This window comes from Gobio gobio (genome assembly GCF_949357685.1).
Source record: "Gobio gobio genome assembly, chromosome: 1".
NCBI classification, from domain to species: domain Eukaryota; kingdom Metazoa; phylum Chordata; class Actinopteri; order Cypriniformes; family Gobionidae; genus Gobio; species Gobio gobio.
In genome coordinates this window covers 10,242,261-10,260,953 of record NC_137097.1, presented here as the reverse complement: position 1 = coordinate 10,260,953, position 18,693 = coordinate 10,242,261, and the positions used below count along the sequence as shown (strand labels likewise).

Below are 18,693 nucleotides of genomic sequence, written 5' to 3'. Positions count from 1 at the left end.
TAATAACAATAATATTGTGCCTGCTACATTTCAATGAAACCTGAGTGAAAGAATGCTAATGAACAAAAACACTTTTTTTATGTTTTAGCAGTATGCCACAGTCTATTTTTTACATAAAAGAAATATAATAGCTTATGATTACCATCCAAATGCCATAAGGAATTTGGCCTGGCAACCTGATGGACTCTTCTGTCCAGTCGGCGTGTGGTGACTCTCTGGGCTGCTCCCACTGGATTAGTCCTAATTAAACTTTGACGGACTCTGTGCCGCTGCACTACAATACCCTGACCAGCCAGACGTGCCCAGACTGATTCTGCTCCAAGTTCATCATTTCCTCCAACTACTTCTCTGACTCTGTTATCAAGGTCAGAGTCAGACAGATCAGTGTATCTGTCTCTAAGTGAAATACTGAATTCCCTGTTGATAGAAGAGAGCAAATGTGAGACTCCTGGATTCAAACCCAAGATAATTGTGTTGCCCTGTACTCAAATTCTCTTCACACTGACAAAGGGATAACATGCAGAGAGCCGGGACCTTATTGCTGTGAGGTGGCAGCACTACTCACAGAGCCATCGTGCCACCACTTGTTGTAATTTCTGTACAATCTAAATGCATAAGGAGACTGCATGAACAACTAAGAAAAATAACCTCACCTGACACACACAAAAATGCAAATAACACTCAATCACAATTACCTGCTGCCACAAGTGCATGTAAGCATAATAAATATAAATAGTGCTTTTGTCAGGTTTGTTTATACTTACCATAAAGTTAACACTTTTTTTTATTTTTTATTATTATTTGTATTGTTATTCTTACCTGTTTGGTACCATTAACCTTTTTGAGTTAATTAAATTGAATGATTAAAAAATAAAAATGTTACATGATCTCCTACTTTGTCTTTTCCTTATTGCATGGTCAGATTTGTCTAAGCATGTTTTGGCATTTTTGTATAGTCTAAAACAACACAGATGCTTTTTATTTTTTTTATTACAACTTTAACTTGTGATAAAATGTAAAACTAATGAGGTTAAATTTGTTAAAACATTGGTTTATAGAGTTCAGCCTTTATGCAGCTATGCAGCCATTGGGTACTATTGCTATCTAGTGGCTATTGATATTTTATCTTTATTTAAATTTTATACCAACATAGGTCACCAAAGTCATCACATTTTTAGGTTTTGGCTGTCTGAACATACTGGAATATTTTTTTTTACTGAAGTTAAATTAATTTTAAAAATACATAAATTAAATATATAAAATAGATATATTTTACATAAAATATGGTACTTTTTAGTGGTAAATAAATTCAAAAATACAACAAAACAAAAAAAACTGCATAAATTGATAGTTGTTATATTATTGAAGATATTGATATAACATTTATTTGAAAAAAAATTGAGGTCACACCTCAGACCCCCGTGCCCAAAAGTGTCCACGAAGGACCAAATAAGGGCTGTAACATGAAGGTCTTTTGAGGGTTAAACAAAACGCGTGACTTTTGACCGTGTCAACATGCACTATTTGTCTGCGTAAACGTGACAACACGCACAGCAGCCAATGAAATTGTTCTATTTGAGACTATATTTGCATATGCGACGCAATGGTACGTATGGCTCTGGTTGGTATATACGTATACAAACATCAGATGTCATGTTTATTCATGAAGGATGTCGTAATGGTATGCTGGTATGCACGTATGCAAACATCAGACGTTATAATTGTTCACGAGGGATAATGCATTGGTAAATTTTGTGTGATGTCAACCTTATGTCATGATTTGTCATGCCCTTTTAAGTTGTCCTACATTCTTTCTCCGATACAAAAGTCAACAGCTGAAACCACCATGGCTCTTTGACATTTTTTAGCAAACTGCCAAAGAACATTTTCCGACTGTGTGCAGCTGGTTTCGTCTAACCACACTGATGAAGATTTAAATCTTGTGATAGTACGGTATGTCCAAAAAGCATTACATTTATGAGAAAGATGGCTGACTTAAGATGGCTGACATTGACCATATAATGATTTCAAGTTTATGCAACTTGAAATCATTATATGGTATGGAAAGATGTCCTCTCTTATACCAGTGGATGTTTAATAGATAGGCCAGTTAGATGCCACCCTGGACACCCCTCTGGCTCCACCACTGCGTTTGACCAATGGCAGACCTAGGAAGGACCAGCTTCTCTATTATGTCAAAGCAGACAGTGAATGTATCACCCACGTCATTTAGTGTGTCATAAAACTGACGGGCTCTGCGACGGTGAAGTGTGTAAAGAAGAATCTTATTCCGCTTCTCTTCTGCGGTCAGGTCAGGACACACGAAGAGCACATATCTTTGGCAGGATGACCAAAAGCCAGGTTGAAGTCATACACAAAGATGCTCCAGTATAGTGAGTAGGAAACGTGTTGATGATTCTGCTCAATAAACATTTGATGCATTTTTGCCACACTCAAGTCAGTCGGCAGGAACTTTCTCCCAGGTGCACCTGGGACAAAGTAGCATAATGAAACTAATGAGAAGCAGAAGGAGCGGCTCATTTCTCGAAGTAGTGATGAGAGAACCGGAGCTTTTCGACACTCCGAGTCAATTAAACCGATTGATTCACAACAAATGATTCAGTGATTCGAAACGCTCTGTTCCTATTTCTATCTCAATCTTGATTTATACAAATCATTAAATAATGAATCTGACTAATATAACAAGGGTCTGTATAATTTGCATTAATTTATTAATTTGTAATGTTAGTTTTTGTATAATCAGGTAAGTTAGGTCCATTAACTATCACTCATTGAATTCATGACAATAAAATATTCTTTAATCGAAATATGACACTTAAATTTTAGACATCAGTAATACTCAAAAGTTGAACATCAGAATTAAACTGACCAACTTAAAAATGTATTTTTTTTCTTTGGTGAGAGGCAGCGTCGTCAACCTGAGATGCAGCGTTGTCAATCTGAGAGGCAGCGTAGTCAATCTGAGAGGCAGCGTAGTCAATCTGAGAGGCAGCAGCTTCAACCTGAGAGGCAGCGTCGTCAATCTGAGAGGCAGCAGCTTCAACCTGAGAGGCAGCGTAGTCAATCTGAGAGGCAGCAGCTTCAACCTGAGAGGCAGCGTCGTCAATCTGAGAGGCAGCGTAGTCAATCTGAGAGGTAGCAGCTTCAACCTGAGAGGCAGCGTCGTCAATCTGAGAGGCAGCAGCTTCAACCTGAGAGGCAGCGTAGTCAATCTGAGAGGCAGCAGCTTCAACCTGAGAGGCAGCGTCGTCAATCTGAGAGGCAGCGTAGTCAATCTGAGAGGTAGCAGCTTCAACCTGAGAGGCAGCGTCGTCAATCTGAGAGGCAGCGTCGTCAATCTGAGAGGCAGCAGCTTCAACCTGAGAGGCAGCGTCGTCAACCTGAGAGGCAGCAGCTTAAACCTGAGAGGCAGCGTCGTCAATCTGAGAGGCAGCAGCTTAAACCTGAGAGGCAGCGTCGTCAACCTGAGAGGCAGCAGCTTAAACCTGAGAGGCAGCGTCGTCAATCTGAGATGCGGCGTCAATCTGAGTGGCGGCAGTGACAACCAGAGAGGCAGCAGCGTCAACCAGAGAGACAGCAGTGTCAACCAGAGAGGTGGCTTTGTAAAATAGAGAGGCAGCGTCAACCAGAGAGCAGGCAGCTTCAACCAGAGACGGCAGCTTCATCCTGAGAGGCAGCCTCCATCTCAGAGTCAGTGTCCATCTCAGAGTCAGTGTCCATCTCAGAGTCAGTGTCGTCAATCTCAGAGGCAGTGTCCATCTCAGAGGCAGTGTCCATCTCAGAGTCAGTGTCCATCTCAGAGGCAGTGTCCATCTCAGAGTCAGTGTCCATCTCAGAGTCAGTGTCGTCAATCTCAGAGTCAGTGTCCATCTCAGAGTCAGTGTCCATCTCAGAGTCAGTGTCCATCTCAGAGTCAGTGTCCATCTCAGAGTCAGTGTCGTCAATCTCAGAGGCAGTGTCCATCTCAGAGTCAGTGTCCATCTCAGAGGCAGTGTCCATCTCAGAGGCAGTGTCGTCAACCATGGAGGCAGCGTTGTCAATCTCAAGAGGCAGCGTCGTCAACCATGGAGGCAGCGTCGTCAACCTGAGAGGCAGCGTTATCATTCTGAGAGGCAGCGTCGTCAACCTGAGAGGCAGCGTCAACCAGAGAGCCGCAAGCGTCAACCAGAGAGCCGGCAGCGTTAACCAGAGAACCAGTAGCGTTAAATAGAGAGGCATCATCACCCTGAGCAGCAGCTTCAACCAGAGAGTGGGTAGCTTCAACCAGAGAGGCAGCAGCTTCAGCCAGAGAGTGGACAGCGTTAAATAGAGAGATAGCGTCACCATGAGCGGCAGCTTCAACCAGAGAGTGGGTAGCTTCATCCAGAGAGTGGACAGCGTTAAATAGAGAGCTAGCGTCACCCTGAGCGGCAGCTTCAACCAGAGAGTGGGTAGCTTCAGTCAGAGAGGTAGCAGCTTCAGCCAGAGAGGCAGAAGCTTCAGCCAGAGAGGGGGAGTCGTCAACCAGAGAGGCAGCGTCGTCAACCAGAGAGGCAGCGTCGTCAACCTGAGAGGCAGCATCGTTAACCTGAGAGGCGGCGTCGTCAACCTGAGAGGCGGCGCCGTCAACCTGAGAGGCGGCGCCGTCAACCTGAGAGGCGGCGTCGTCAACCAGAGAGGCGGCGTCGTCAACCTGAGAGGCGGCGTCGTTAACCTGAGAGGCGGCGTCGTCAACCTGAGAGGCGGCGCCGTCAACCTGAGAGGCAGCGCCGTCAACCTGAGAGGCGGCGTCGTCAACCAGAGAGGCAGCTTCAATCTGAGAGGCAGCATCGTCAATCAGAGAGGCAGCATTGTCAACCAGAGAGGCGGCAGTGTTAAATAGAGAAGCAGCTTCATCCTGAGAGGCAGCATCAATCCCGGAGGCAGTGTCGTCAACCTGAGGGCCAGCGTCAATCCGAAAGTCAGTGGTAGGCTCAGACACTGTAGCAAAAGAAGAAAGCAGAAACTATTATACTTTTAAATTTACTTAATTTTTATCAGTACAGTATAATGGTTACTGATGATTAAAGATGTTCATATTTTTTGGATAGCACTTTTGGGAAAATGTAATTCAGCTATCTTTAAATCCTCTTTGGTGTAAATTTGCTGTAAAGGCTGCAACTCCAGTCCAGCAGGTGGTGCTGATACCAGCGCAACAGTCATTGACCGCAAGATGAGTGTGGAGGAAAAAATTCTAAAAACATTTTGCTAAAAACATCTGTCGCTGCGTCCCAATTCGCATACTATCTGTCCTAAATAGTATTTGAAAAAAGAATTAGTATGTCCCAAATCGTAGTATGCTGAAAAGAGTATTCCAAAGATTCCCGGATGGTCTACTATTTCCGGACAGAATCCGAAGTGCAGATCGATGCGCACTCTAACGGCTGATATTGCCCACAACCCATTGCAAGATGGATGAGGATTCGATTAGAACTACAAACGCGGATAAAAAGTGTTAAAAAACTACAAACATGACGGTTACGCGAGTCCGATGGTTAAGTAGAGAGGATAAGATAAAGGGGTTTGAGTGAGCAATTATCAGTATTTAACCTGATTAAAAGATATTTATTCAATGTTAGCAACATTATATTTCACCTGCAGCAGCATTGAGAACTTTTGTAATGATACGTTTGGCCATTAACTTTGCAAACACATGAGAGGAGTCTCTGCATTAAAGACCCACGAATGGCAGATCAACGTGCGACTACATTTCTCTCCAAAAGGGTAGGAAATTAAATTGAATGTGGAGGATTTTAACTGTGTGATGATTGACAGGGCAGTTTAAACGGTGACGGGACGCACCTGCAAGTCCGTTAAAGATGACGAAGTAGTATGTCCCAAAGCTTGCATACTCTTCTGCTACACACTCAAAAGTATGTACTTTTTCTTCACAAAAAGAGTAGGCGAATTAGGACGCAGCACGAGATTGTTATGTTTCAACAGAAAATTGTAAGGATCATATATGCTGCAAAAAAACATATACAAATTGTTCAATATTAACATATTTTCAATCATACATGTCCTACACTGTGAAAAAAAAAACGTTTTATCGCGCGTTCAAAACGCTCAATTAGCGTCATTCGCGCCGCCTCATTTGAGCGAATCGCGCCGCAGAATGCCATTTCGCGTCTCTGCATTGACTTAACATGTAAATCACTCGCGCGAATCGCGTCCGGTGTGAATGCACCATAAGTGGTAACGTTACACATAATAAAGCTGCGCATGTGCTAAATTTAAACAATTAAAATATAAATTATGTACAATATAAATATCAGAATATAATAATAAAAAGTACTGTATAAGAATTGATTGTTATACTGGAAAACATTATATTGAAAAGTGTTTCTAATATTCTGTCCGTATTCATGTATGTAAATGGAGTGGTCAAGATTTTAGAAACACCTCTTACTATAATATAATGCAGTCCTGAGTTCTGCACCACTGCAAACTAGGGTAAACGTAGGCTACCTATTAAGCTCAAGTAATGTTACCCATTAAGCACACTATTATCTTTGAGTTCAGATTATAAAAATAAATAAATAATAATCATCCTACTTGATGTCTTAACCAATTGATCAGACCATTGCACACTGATATATGTGTATTCATGTGTTCACACTGCCTACAGATGAAGTGTATCACCTCTCAAAGCTGGGCTCGCCCTGAACAAAGCATCGTCCTCCTCATCGAGAATGGCTTCAAGACCTAGAGCAGCAAATACAACAAAACATTTAAAATGTGCACACATCAAAGCACATTTGATGGAGATAATTTACTGCATAAATAAGAATTAACTTGATTTACTTGAATACATGGACAGATGGAACAATGACAATGTGCTTACCTTGATGTTTTGCAGAATGCCACTCCAGTCGTCTCTTCGTCGTCTTCTTGGTCATTTGTTCTTGTTCCGACTGCATTATATTAGGTGGATGTTTGTTCACCTTGCTGAAGCAGTATCGCATCAGCACCAGACTAATAGTGAACAGCATGGCTTACTGATTAAGAGCCAGCTCAATCTTCTGGACAACAGTTGAAGTTTAGTTTTGTAGACAATCTTGCAAATTGAATATATCGACTGAAATCAACCGAGCAGAGTGAAACTTATTGGTGAATATTATTGTAACGCAGAACGAATCTTGAAATCAAGCAAACGGACTGTAGTATTGGGTAAAGCAGTAGCGAGTAATGCGGAGACGAGCAGAGCGAGTGTTATAGAGATACTGAACATTCTAATGTTCTGTGATGTCACAGTGATGGCATTCTGTGAAGCTGTGCTGCCGCCCACATTCTGTAACTCAGAGTTAAAGCAGAGACTTCTGGCCCATCTAGGCCTTTGTTTTCTCTAATTCTCTCCTTTAAAGGGATCCCTTGGTGTTAAGACCTGTATGGCTTAATAAAACATAAATGATGTCTCATACTGAAATATAGAAAACCCATGAAAGATCCACATTATTTAAAAAATCCATTACATATTTGGACAATGGGCGGCGCCATTTTGTTTGCGTTCTGTGTTGATGACGTAGAATGGTTGCACTCGGCAATCAACTGGTGCTACCCGTAGATATTTCTACCACAACACAACTCAAAAAATGTTTCAGAGTTAAACAAATCCAAATAACTGCTTTGTAATTGCATTTAAAACACACCCTCTCTCACACACACCAACAGATCAGCGCACGTGCTCACACACACACACACACACACACACACACACACACACACACACACACACACACACACACACACACACACACACACACCTATACATGTATGTACAATTCTTTATGAGGTCACTGACAGCTTTTATTACCCTTTTTATTTCTCAAACGTTCACAATGCGACTGGTAGGACTTACAACAGTTCACATTATTTTAAATGATGTGATTACTCAACACCTTATGTATTGTAGTTTTACATATATTTAAAACATTTACTTGATTATATTGTCACGTTTGTCAATCATTATGTAAAAAAGCTTTGTATAAAGTTGTCTAACAGGTTGCTAATTAGAAATCAATTTGCTGTATGCCAAGGCACTACACAAGGCATGTGTAGGCAAAATATGTGATCAATTAATTAGTGTGGATGATTGATATGCTTTAATAGCCCAACACTAACAGAACAACATTATGTTTTGTTCATTATTAACATTATTCATAGATAAGACAGGTGTAAAGAGTACCTGAAAGCCATACTTGAGTAAAAGTACAGATACCTTACTGTAAAAATTACTCCACTACAAGTTTTCAAGTCACCAATTTAAATACGACTTGAGTAAAAGTCTTAAAGTATCCCATTTCAAAAGTACTTAAGTATTTGACTCGTACTGAATGTTGGCTCAAAGATGCACTAGTCCTCAACACAAAGATATATTGTAGGTCAGTGAAAAACAAGAAAGTTTATTTATGATGTTTTACTTCCTAATATAGAAAAGAAATTGAACACCTCAATATTTCGACATGGCGTAACAAAAACACAGATAAAACAAGTCTGTCCAAGTCAAACTCAAGTGCTCAAAAAAGCAACAGGTAAAACATTTTCAAAAAAGGTATTTTCAGTAAAATGGACAAACAAAAACAAAACAAAAAAGTCAAATCGGAGCTGACTTTGATATAATGTACCTCTCATGTGGCGTTCACACTGGACGCAATTCGCGCTAACCGCGCGAAAGTGGACGCTTGAACATTTTGAGTTTACTCGCTTCATTCGCGCGTGACAACTACACAACAGACGCGAATTCGCGTCATGGGAGGGGCTTCTATATGAGCCTAGATGAGCCACCTCGTCTCGGTCACTTTACGTCTTTTTTGTAAAAAATACTGCTATTAATGTGTGACAAAACGTAGTTTAAAGACTTTGTCAGGCGATAATATAGTTGTTTAACGTTCAAATCTGTGGTTAATTTATAAAAAGAGTGCCTATTTGAGCATTTTATCTGGCGTTTTTGGAGTTGTGAGATCCAGGGGATCAGCGGCGCTCAGCCCTCGTTTACCCGGCGAGACCCGCCTTTCCTCGGCTAGTCCTTCTCACATTTGCCGCTGGCTCTGGCTCTTTTTTCTGCTCCAGTCTCGTTGTGAAATGGCTGACATAGATTTTGTTGAGAGGGTGGCTGACTGTCCGACCTCCTCACTCACTTTCTTCCAAGCAAGATCCTTTTAATTCCTGTTCCTGTAGTGATAGGATGATGTATCATACAGCTCCGGGTATCCACATACGGCCACGATTATCTTGTCCTCCATTGTTGTTCGGATTTCTGCCTCCGCTTGTAAATGCGTCACTACTAGAGCAAGCTCGTGATTGGTTAACGCGGCGCGAAATATCCGCCAGAGTTCAGATTTTTCAACTTGAGCGATTCGCGCGAATCACAAATTCAAAACGCTCAATTCGCGTCATTCGCGCCGCCTCAATCGCGCAAATTTCGCTGCCTCATTCGCGCCGCAGAATGCCATTTCGCGTCTCTGCATTGACTTAACATGTAAATCACTCACGCGAATCGCGTCCGGTGTGAACGCACCTTCAGTCTCAGAGAGGGGCAATCTTTTTATTCAACTTTAACAAAAGTTGGTTCTTAAACTTTGGAATTTATTCTAGCTCTTTTTGGACTGAAAATGAGGCCAGTTTTCAGGACACCCATGTCATCACCAGCACATGTCAGATAGCCATCAAGCACTGCTGGGCCTTGTTGTGCCTGGGATGACTTCAATGGCTTGAAGAAATCCTCTTCCTCTGAAGAAGTGGCATCACTTGTAAGCTGAGCGGGTCTCCTCCATATTTCCCTTTATGAAGTCAAGACCTACAATATAATACACATTTAGTAATGTTTCTGCAACAATTTAATTCAAAAGCATTTTTAGTGCTTTTAAAATTATAAAGCTTATATGTACTTACCCAGTTTAAAATATATCTCAGCATTCCACAGCTAAAAAAAACAACAACAACAACAACAACAACACTTTACTGATAAAAGTAAATAGAATATTCTCAAATGTCCCAAAAATGATATGCAATACTAGAACACCCATTATTCCATCTAAATATTTAAGTAAGTTCTAAAATCAGTTTGCGATCAATTAAAAAAACAAATCTGCACTAATTAGCATGTCACTGCTCTTCATTTAGTTTTATATGCCTGTCAACGAACCGAGTTTGAGGATGGCAGCATCAGTTGTCCAATAAGTTTTAAACTTTGGAAGCAGGATTGCAGCCGCAATCAGCTCAGGATCATTGAGCATGTCACCAAAGCGCTTGTTCACACCTGCAAGGATTGCATCTACTAGGCTCTTGCACAGTTTCATGGATATCTTGGCTCGTTTTAGTTTGGAAACCATGATGTTGAGTGTTGGTACAAGCCAGCCCATGTGCACATTGGTTTCTCCCTGCAAGATATTAATCACTTTGGCAACAGGGGCGATAATGGTGACATATTCCCCAAGAAAGGCATTTTCTGCAGGAGTAAACCTATAAAAGAAAAACCTTGTTTAGAGTAGCTGATTACTGCAAAATATAAATGCTACTCAATCATTATAGACATGCATCATCATAGGACAGTGGAACATTTTGCAATGGTTTGAAGTGATTTGCTGTATCCCATTTTTGAATTAACATTAAGAAAATATCCATTATTTCATTTGACAATTCAGGATGCCTTGATGGCATACAAATATTCACTTTTGCTGGTGGAAAAAGGCATAAAGTCTCTGAAAGAAAAGTCATTACATTATAACATTACTCACATGGGGATTTTGAATTCAGCACAGAGATTCCGGAAAGCACCATCTCCCTTTTCCTACATGATTTTTAGGATCCTCTCCACTGAAAGAAACAAAGAGTTCCATCGTGTGGCATTTGGATGAATTAACTGCAAACTACATTCCTCTTCCATCATCTCTGCAGCTTTGTTGGAACGGCCACTCTTGTTCCACAAGGCCCAACATTTGGAGAAGGATGATCTTGATAATCTTTTGTACGTTTCATCGGTTTGAGCAGCGTCAACATCCATGGTGGAAACCAGGTTCAGAAGATGGCAAGCACAACGCTGGTCTTTGAAATTGAAAAGAAATTCAAGAACATCCATAGCAAGAATTTCAGTAACCTCAATTCAATTCAATTCAATATTCAATCTGCTCACATTTCTCCTCATCTTGAGTGTCAGATTCATCCTCATCCTCTGATGTGGTTGCTGTTGCACTTTCTGCATTGTTGCCATGCATGTTCTCACCTCCATAGACACAAAATGCTTTCAAAAAATTTGATCCATTGTCTGTTGTTATACAGACAACTTTTTCATGGATCTCAAATTCAGAGTGTATGTCATGTATCGCAGCTTCAAGTACATCAAACGTGTGAGACCCCTGTAACTGTCCACAGGCAAGTGATGCAGAGCATCGATGTAGATGGTCTGGGTCAATCCAGTGCGCCGTCATACCTATAAAGCTGTGACGTCTTGAACTCCAGCAATCGGTGGTTGTACAGATGTATTCCACCTATGGCGGCATTTTAATGCCATTAATAACCGAGGGCACAACTGATGCTTGCTCGCGCAGTAAATCACCCCAGCGAGAGAATAACAGATCTACACGCGAGGAAACGGCAGCCCGCGAGCTCCTTTAAACCCACGTCAACCCACTTTAAACCCGCGCGTCATCATTCCCCACACTCGCGCTCGAGCTGCTATTTTGCTCGCGCAAAAACTTTTTGATTTTTGTCAGTCGTGGGGCGGGACTTTACTTATTTCATTGTAACCTGAAATGTCATTGGTCAATCACATTTTTCCGGAAGTCAGTTGTGAATGGACGCCTTTTGTAAAACAATGCAAAAGACATGGCTTCATAGACGAACCAGATGCAAGAGAGTAAAACTTTATTTACTGACTGATTGCATTATTAATATAATATGTCCTTAACAGATACTATATTATCTTTATTTATTATTTTTATGGAGCTGTAGCTACTGGGGAAAATGAGAATATATATTGCTGTAGTTCACCGCTACATTACCACTGTACTTCCACTAAATCTATGTCGTTTACCCAGCCACAATTATATCACTTCAGAAATGTGAAAAGTGTCCATTAAATAGTTGTAACTATGATTCTAAATTCAAAATTGCTTCATGTGTGGCTTTGGATGAAAGATAAATCACTTGTTCAAATCAGTAAGCAAGAGTTGGCGTGTGCTTTTGTTATCATTCTTTGTCAGTTTTGAGTGGTTAATATAGTTTCCATTAAATAAAGTATAAAAGGGTTTCAGCACTTTACCCCATTGAAAGGTTGCAGTTACAGTTACAGTACAAAGCATGAATGATCATACCCCTTTTTTATTTATAATAATAAGAAAAATTATTTAAAAAAATAAGAATCATATTTACAGCTATTTAATAACTTTCCACATTTCTGAAGTTCTCAGAACTAGTAAATAACGGACCCCGGTGCAGCCACAAATATCATAACTATCTATAATAGGCCTACTGTAATTAAGACATATATTCAACAAATATTGTATTAAAGAGGTTCTTCACCGGTTCTTTGACTAAGGTGCTATATAGCACCGCTACCATATACAGAACATGTTAAGATATGGTGCTATATAGCACCAAAAATGGTTCCTCTATGATTACGACGAAGAACCACTTTTGGTGCTTTATAGCACCATATCTTAACATGTTCTGTATATGGTAGCGGTGCTATATAGCACCTTAGTCAAAGAACCGGTGAAGAACCGCTGAAGAACCACTGAAGCACCAAAATTGGTGCTATAAAGCACTTAAAAGGTTCCCCTATGATTACGAGCCAAGAACCATTTTTTTGGTGCCATATAGAACCTTTTTTTTTTTTTTTTTGAGTGTAAGGCTGAAACTACAGCGTCTTTCTGTTTTTAATACATTTGTTGAATATATGTCTTAATTACAGTAGGCCTATTATAGTTATGATATTTGTGGCTGCACAAAACTGCTTCGCGTCCGGTGTGTGACCCCCTTTAAAGGAGCAGTACCTAATTCTACTCGTTACAAGCCCTTACTGGAACTTTGTACTCTCGTTGCTTGTTGTGTGTGTCGGTGAGTTGCACGGTGGACCAATCCAGTAGTGGTTTTACTACTTAAACAATTATTTTAATTCAGTGTATATAATTATATTATAGATATATTATAGAGTGTAGAGTAAAAACATGCTGATCACATTTAAGATTTTTCTTTTATTTATATTGTCAATGTCTTTTATTTATAAGGTTTGGCATGCTGACCAGAAAGATTTTTATTCTATTTTTGTTTATTGACAAACATTATCTTTAAAGCACTTGAACTTTTCATTTGCAGTCAGCAGAGCCAAATGTTATATCATTACAGTTCTAGATTTTACAATAGATATTTATTTTATATATTATATTTATATTAATAATATTCTACTCTACTGTTTGGGAAGTGTTTGTCATGTTTTGACAATAAAGGATAGTTAACCCACTATTAACTGTCTGTTTTCTACATCTTTCACTCAGGAGACTTTAAAGAAACTTTAAAGAAATAAAGATTTGACATTTATCGATATCGGCTGATATGGAAAAGTATATTGTGATAATTTTTTGGGGCCATATCGCCCAGCCCTACACTGAGGGCACACGTAAGGCTTCTCTCCAGTGTGAACTCTCATGTGCCTGTTAAGGATTCCTTTTCGGTTGAAACTCTTTCCACACTGAGGGCAGGTGGAGAGTTTCTCTCCAGTGTGAACTCTCATGTGACGATCAAGACTTCCTTTATGGTTGAAACTCATTCCACACTGTTGGCAGGTGAACGGTTTCTCTCCAGTGTGAATTCTTAAGTGGTCTTGAAATTTTCCATTATGTTTGAAACTCTTTTCACAATGAGGGCACGTGTAGGGTTTCTCTCCAGTGTGCGTTCTCATGTTGTCTGTAAGATTTCCTTGTTGATTGAAACTCTTTCTGCCCTGAAAGCGGGTAAAATAACTCAGTTTCTTTCTTTTCTGCTTTTTCTCTGCTCTTTTTTAAAGTCTTTTCAGTCTGTGAGCAACTAAAAAAATTTTCTTCAGTTATGAAATCATGATCATTCTCATATTGATCTTTTTCTTCCATTTCCTTTAGTACTTCACACTCCTCTTTCAACTGCATCAGGTCTAAGGAATAAAAAAATAAAAAAATTAACCAATAGCACAACACAACAGCCATCAAAACCATTTACACATGTAAAGCATTAACCCCTAGAGGTCTGGCATGGCACTTTTTTCTTATCAGTGCAAAATAGACTCAAAATACTTTTTCATACAGGCAAGTATTATATACATCATTATAATCTGTTAAGTTTCTACTTCTATTTTTGTACTCTTCCGTGTGGTGTATAGGTTGTAGACCCTGGTTTAGGTTATTTAAGAAATGTACTTTCGCCAAGGGCTGTGACGGTATGGGAATTTTTCTTACCGCGGTGAAGACGCAACTAATCTAGCGGTTTGTCGGTTAACCGCACGTGAATTTTCATGTTTCGTGACAGGAAAACCAACATGTTCACTTTGTTTGGTTTCTGCAAGGATCTTAACGGAGTGAAAATGTTGCTTGCAGCACTGAATTTAATTCTAATTATTAACATAATAAACATATTAACAACAATAATATGAAATAAAATGTATTTATATAACTGTTGTTTTTTCTATATCTTTTGAGTTTAATAGGAAGTATGGAACAGCTTTTGTCATTGTTTGCAACCCATTTATTGTAGAATAAATTATTCAAAGTTTCAACTAGTTGCGTTTGGACGAGTGCGTTTATATACCTGGAAAACAATGTCTAAAGAAATAAGAATCGATGTTTAGAACTAAGCAATGTTAGGCAATGTTGAGCTCGGCTTGTTCTTTCTGCAGCTTTCTCTTCTTTAATAAGAGCGGCGCTCATTTGTAGTGATTTCTCCTCGAGAGGCGGCGCGAGCATCAACAGCGCAACCTTGTTACCGTCAGTTCATTACACAGTATATATTATTATCCACTATCGATCGCCAATTACACTAAATGAATGCAGGATTATTGTTGCATTTTGGTGATTCCCTAGTTATGTTTTGACGTTTTAATCAGCTTGTCCGGTCGGGCAAGTAAAATTCTCTTTCACTTGCACCTTCAAAAAAATCCACTTGTCCCGGACAAGCATTAATGTCGAGCCCTGCGAACGTTGTTTTAGCGACATATACCGGTAGCATGCAGTATACCGCCCAGCACTATTATGCAGCTCATTATATGGCTCTGTCTTCCCAGTTGTGAATCACAGCATTATTCATGATCGTTCACGCCTCTTCGCATATGGGCTTTGTAAACAAGAAGTTTCTTACAAAATTGAAATCAATATATTTTGTTATATCAATATATATATTATATCAATATAGTTTTATGAGAATGGGTAGGTACAATGGGCCTCATTCATGAAACTTTCGTAAATATATTGCCAAATTCTGAGTAATTTGGGCATAAAATGGACCGTTATGAAAACCCTCCTCAAGATTCACAAACGGATATATAATTCATATACCGTGGATTCAGTAGTTAAACGGGTGTATATTAATGAATTCCAAACATTCGTAAACAGGACACACGTGCACGCTTCTTCATAATTAGCATAATCCCCGGGCATGAGTTACAACTGAAAATGACATGGCAAGGAACACTGTGGAATCTTCTGGACTTCTTTCTCAGGTTTGGCTCCAGTATATTACATAAATGCTAAAGAGACTAATTGGCCATATGCCTAGCAATAAATATTAAATTATCGTGTGTCCACCAAAGCATTTTTAGCCAGCAAAAACCGCCTGGTGCTCTTCTGAAAAAGGCCGGCTGGCGTTTTTCACGCTGAAATACTTTGGTTGCTATGATACAGAATATCCATGGCAGTAATGTGTTACTAGTATCTCATTTTGAAGAATATTACGAAATATAAAAAAAATGCAGTAAAAAGCAGTATTAACTTCTCCATTATTGTCGTTCAGTCGGTGTACAAGTGGGATGATTGGTCGGTGTAGTTTTTGTCCTGCCCTTCCTCCACTGTGATTGGATGGCCGGGTAAAAAGTGACAGTTACTAGCGCTGCCTATTACCCAACATTGAACAGTAAAAAAAAAAAAGACGGGGCAAATGAACTCTTAAAATATTATTATGGTACATACAGTGGGGAGAACAAGTATTTGATACACTGCTGATGATACACTGCAATGTAGAGGTCTGTAATTTTTATCATAGGTACTCTTCAACTGTGAGAGACGGAATCCAAAACAAAAATCCAGAAAAACCACATTGTATGATTTTTAAATAATTAATTTGCATTTTATTGCACGACATAAGTATTTGATCACCTACCAACCAGTAAGAATTCCGGCTCTCACAAAGCTGTTCGTTTTTCTTTAAGAAGCCCTCCTGTTCTCCACTCATTACCTGTATTAACTGCACCTGTTTGAACTCTTTACCTGTATAAGACACCTGTCCACACACTCAATCAAACAAACAAACAGACTCCAACCTCTCCACAATGGCCAAGACCAGAGAGCTGTGTAAGGACATCAGGGATAAAATTGTATGGGATGGGCTACAGGACAATAGGCAAGCAGCTTGGTGAGAAGGCAACAACTGTTGGCGCAATTGTTAGAAAATGGAAGAAGTTCAAGATGACGGTTAGTCTCCCTCGGTCTCGGTCTCCATGCAAGATCTCACCTCGTGGGGCATCAATGATCATGAGGAAGGTGAGGGATCAGCCCAGAACTACAAAGCAGGACCAGGTCAATGACCCTTAAGAGAGCTGGGACCACAGTCTCATAGAAAACCATTAGTAACACACTACGCCACTACGTCATGGATTAAAATCCTGCAGCGCACGCAAGATCCCCCTGCTCAAGCCAGCGCATGTCCAGGCCCATCTGAAGTTTGCCAATGACCATCTGGATGATCCAGAGGAGAAATGGGAGAAGGTCATGTGGTCTGAGGAGACAAAAATAGAGCTTTTTGGTCTAAACTCCACTCGCCATGTTTGGAGGAAGAAGAAGGATGAGTACAACCCCAAGAACACCATCCCAACCGTGAAGCATGGAGGTAGTAATATCATTCTTTGGGGATGCTTTTCTGCAAAGGGGACAGGACGACAGATCTTGGCCAACAACCTCCTTCCCTCAGTTAGAGCATTGAAGATGGGTCGTGGCTGGGTCTTCCAGCATGACAACGACCCGAAACACACAGCCAGGGCAACTAAGGAGTGGCTCCGTAAGAAGCATCTCAAGGTCCTGGAGTGGCCTAGCCAGTCTCCAGACCTGAACCCAATAGAAACTCTTTGTAGGGAGCTGAAAGTCCATATTGCCCAGTGACAGCCCCGAAACCTGAAAGATCTGGAGAAGGTCTGTATGGAGGAGTGGCTCAAAATCCCTGCTGCAGTGTCTGCAAACCTGTTCAAGAACTACAGGAAACAAATTATCTCTGTAATTGCAAACAACGGTTTCTGTACCAAATATTAAGTTCTGCTTTTCTAATGTATCAAATACTTGTTCTCCCCACTGTAATGCATCATAAAGCAATGTCATCAGTTTGCCTAAATTAGAACACAGAACGTTGTTTTACACACCATTTGCTCATGGTAGTGAGCAGGTGTAAATTTCTTTCGTACCAACTAATTTTGAAAATACGAACATTTTCGTGAAAAGGTAACTTTATGAACGATTTACACACAAATTTGTTCTGCTCGTGTTTCATGAATGAGACCCAATAATTTTAAAGCAAAACATCCATTAGTGAAAATTCTTGTGGACACATAGCCTATTTACTATGCACATATTGTATGGCCTTATTTCAGTGACTTAAATATGATGTTTTTTCAATAACCACGCATAAGCGCACATACATACATACATACATGCTGCTCTCATATTATGGTAGCCCAGTTTGTGTTGAATACAGCCTAATGACTAGGGATGCACCGAATCCAGGATTCGGCCGAATATTGGGTTTTTGGATGGGGTTCGGTTTCTGCCAAACTTAACAATTTTTTCCACTGAACCACACCCTAGGCTTGCAATATGTGCGCTCCGCTCCTCGACGTAATGACGCTGCTGTTGATTATGGGAACGTGTTTACTAGGTGGACTGTCGAATGCAGTAGCTGTGAGAAAGTGAAAATGGAACTTGTGAACAGAAAAGGTGTTGTTTGGCAGTACTTTCAATCAAAAGAAGGCGATTCAAGTCGAGCTACATGTTCAATTTGGAATGCCGATTTGTCTTGTGGTGGCAAGGACCCTAATCAATAGCCGCTGTTAAAACATTTGCATTTAAACATCCGAAAGAATACGAGTTGTGCATGAGGGAATCTACAGACAACAGCCAAATGCAGCAACTTCAGGTACAGCAAAGGATGGACAGTCATCCTGGCATAATGCTGCCTATTCTTTTCTTTTTTTTCCCAGTTAAAATAAAATAAATTGATAAATACACTGCTGTGGACGTTGTTAAATTCATTAATTCATTAATGCGTTTACTGTGATAATGGACTGAGGAGGGGAGTATGATTCGGTATTCAGTTTCGGATTCGGCAGAATCTTAACCAGTGGATTCGGTATTTGGCTAAAACCCAAAAATCTGGATTCGTGCATCTATAGTAATGACACTTTTGCCATTTAACATGTTTATAAGCAACTGA

The 18,693-nt window shown here is 40.1% G+C and overlaps 1 long non-coding RNA gene across 1 annotated transcript; it reads right to left on the bottom strand.

Annotated features, from left to right (window-relative positions):
- Positions 1-8,416: 8,416 nt before the first annotated feature.
- Positions 8,417-11,755, bottom strand: LOC307127474. Its single transcript, XR_013816648.1, has 4 exons — positions 10,776-11,755; positions 10,184-10,500; positions 9,931-9,961; positions 8,417-9,835 (listed from the first exon to the last, which is right to left on the bottom strand). It is a non-coding gene; the product is annotated as an uncharacterized lncRNA (long non-coding RNA).
- Positions 11,756-18,693: the final 6,938 nt, after the last annotated feature.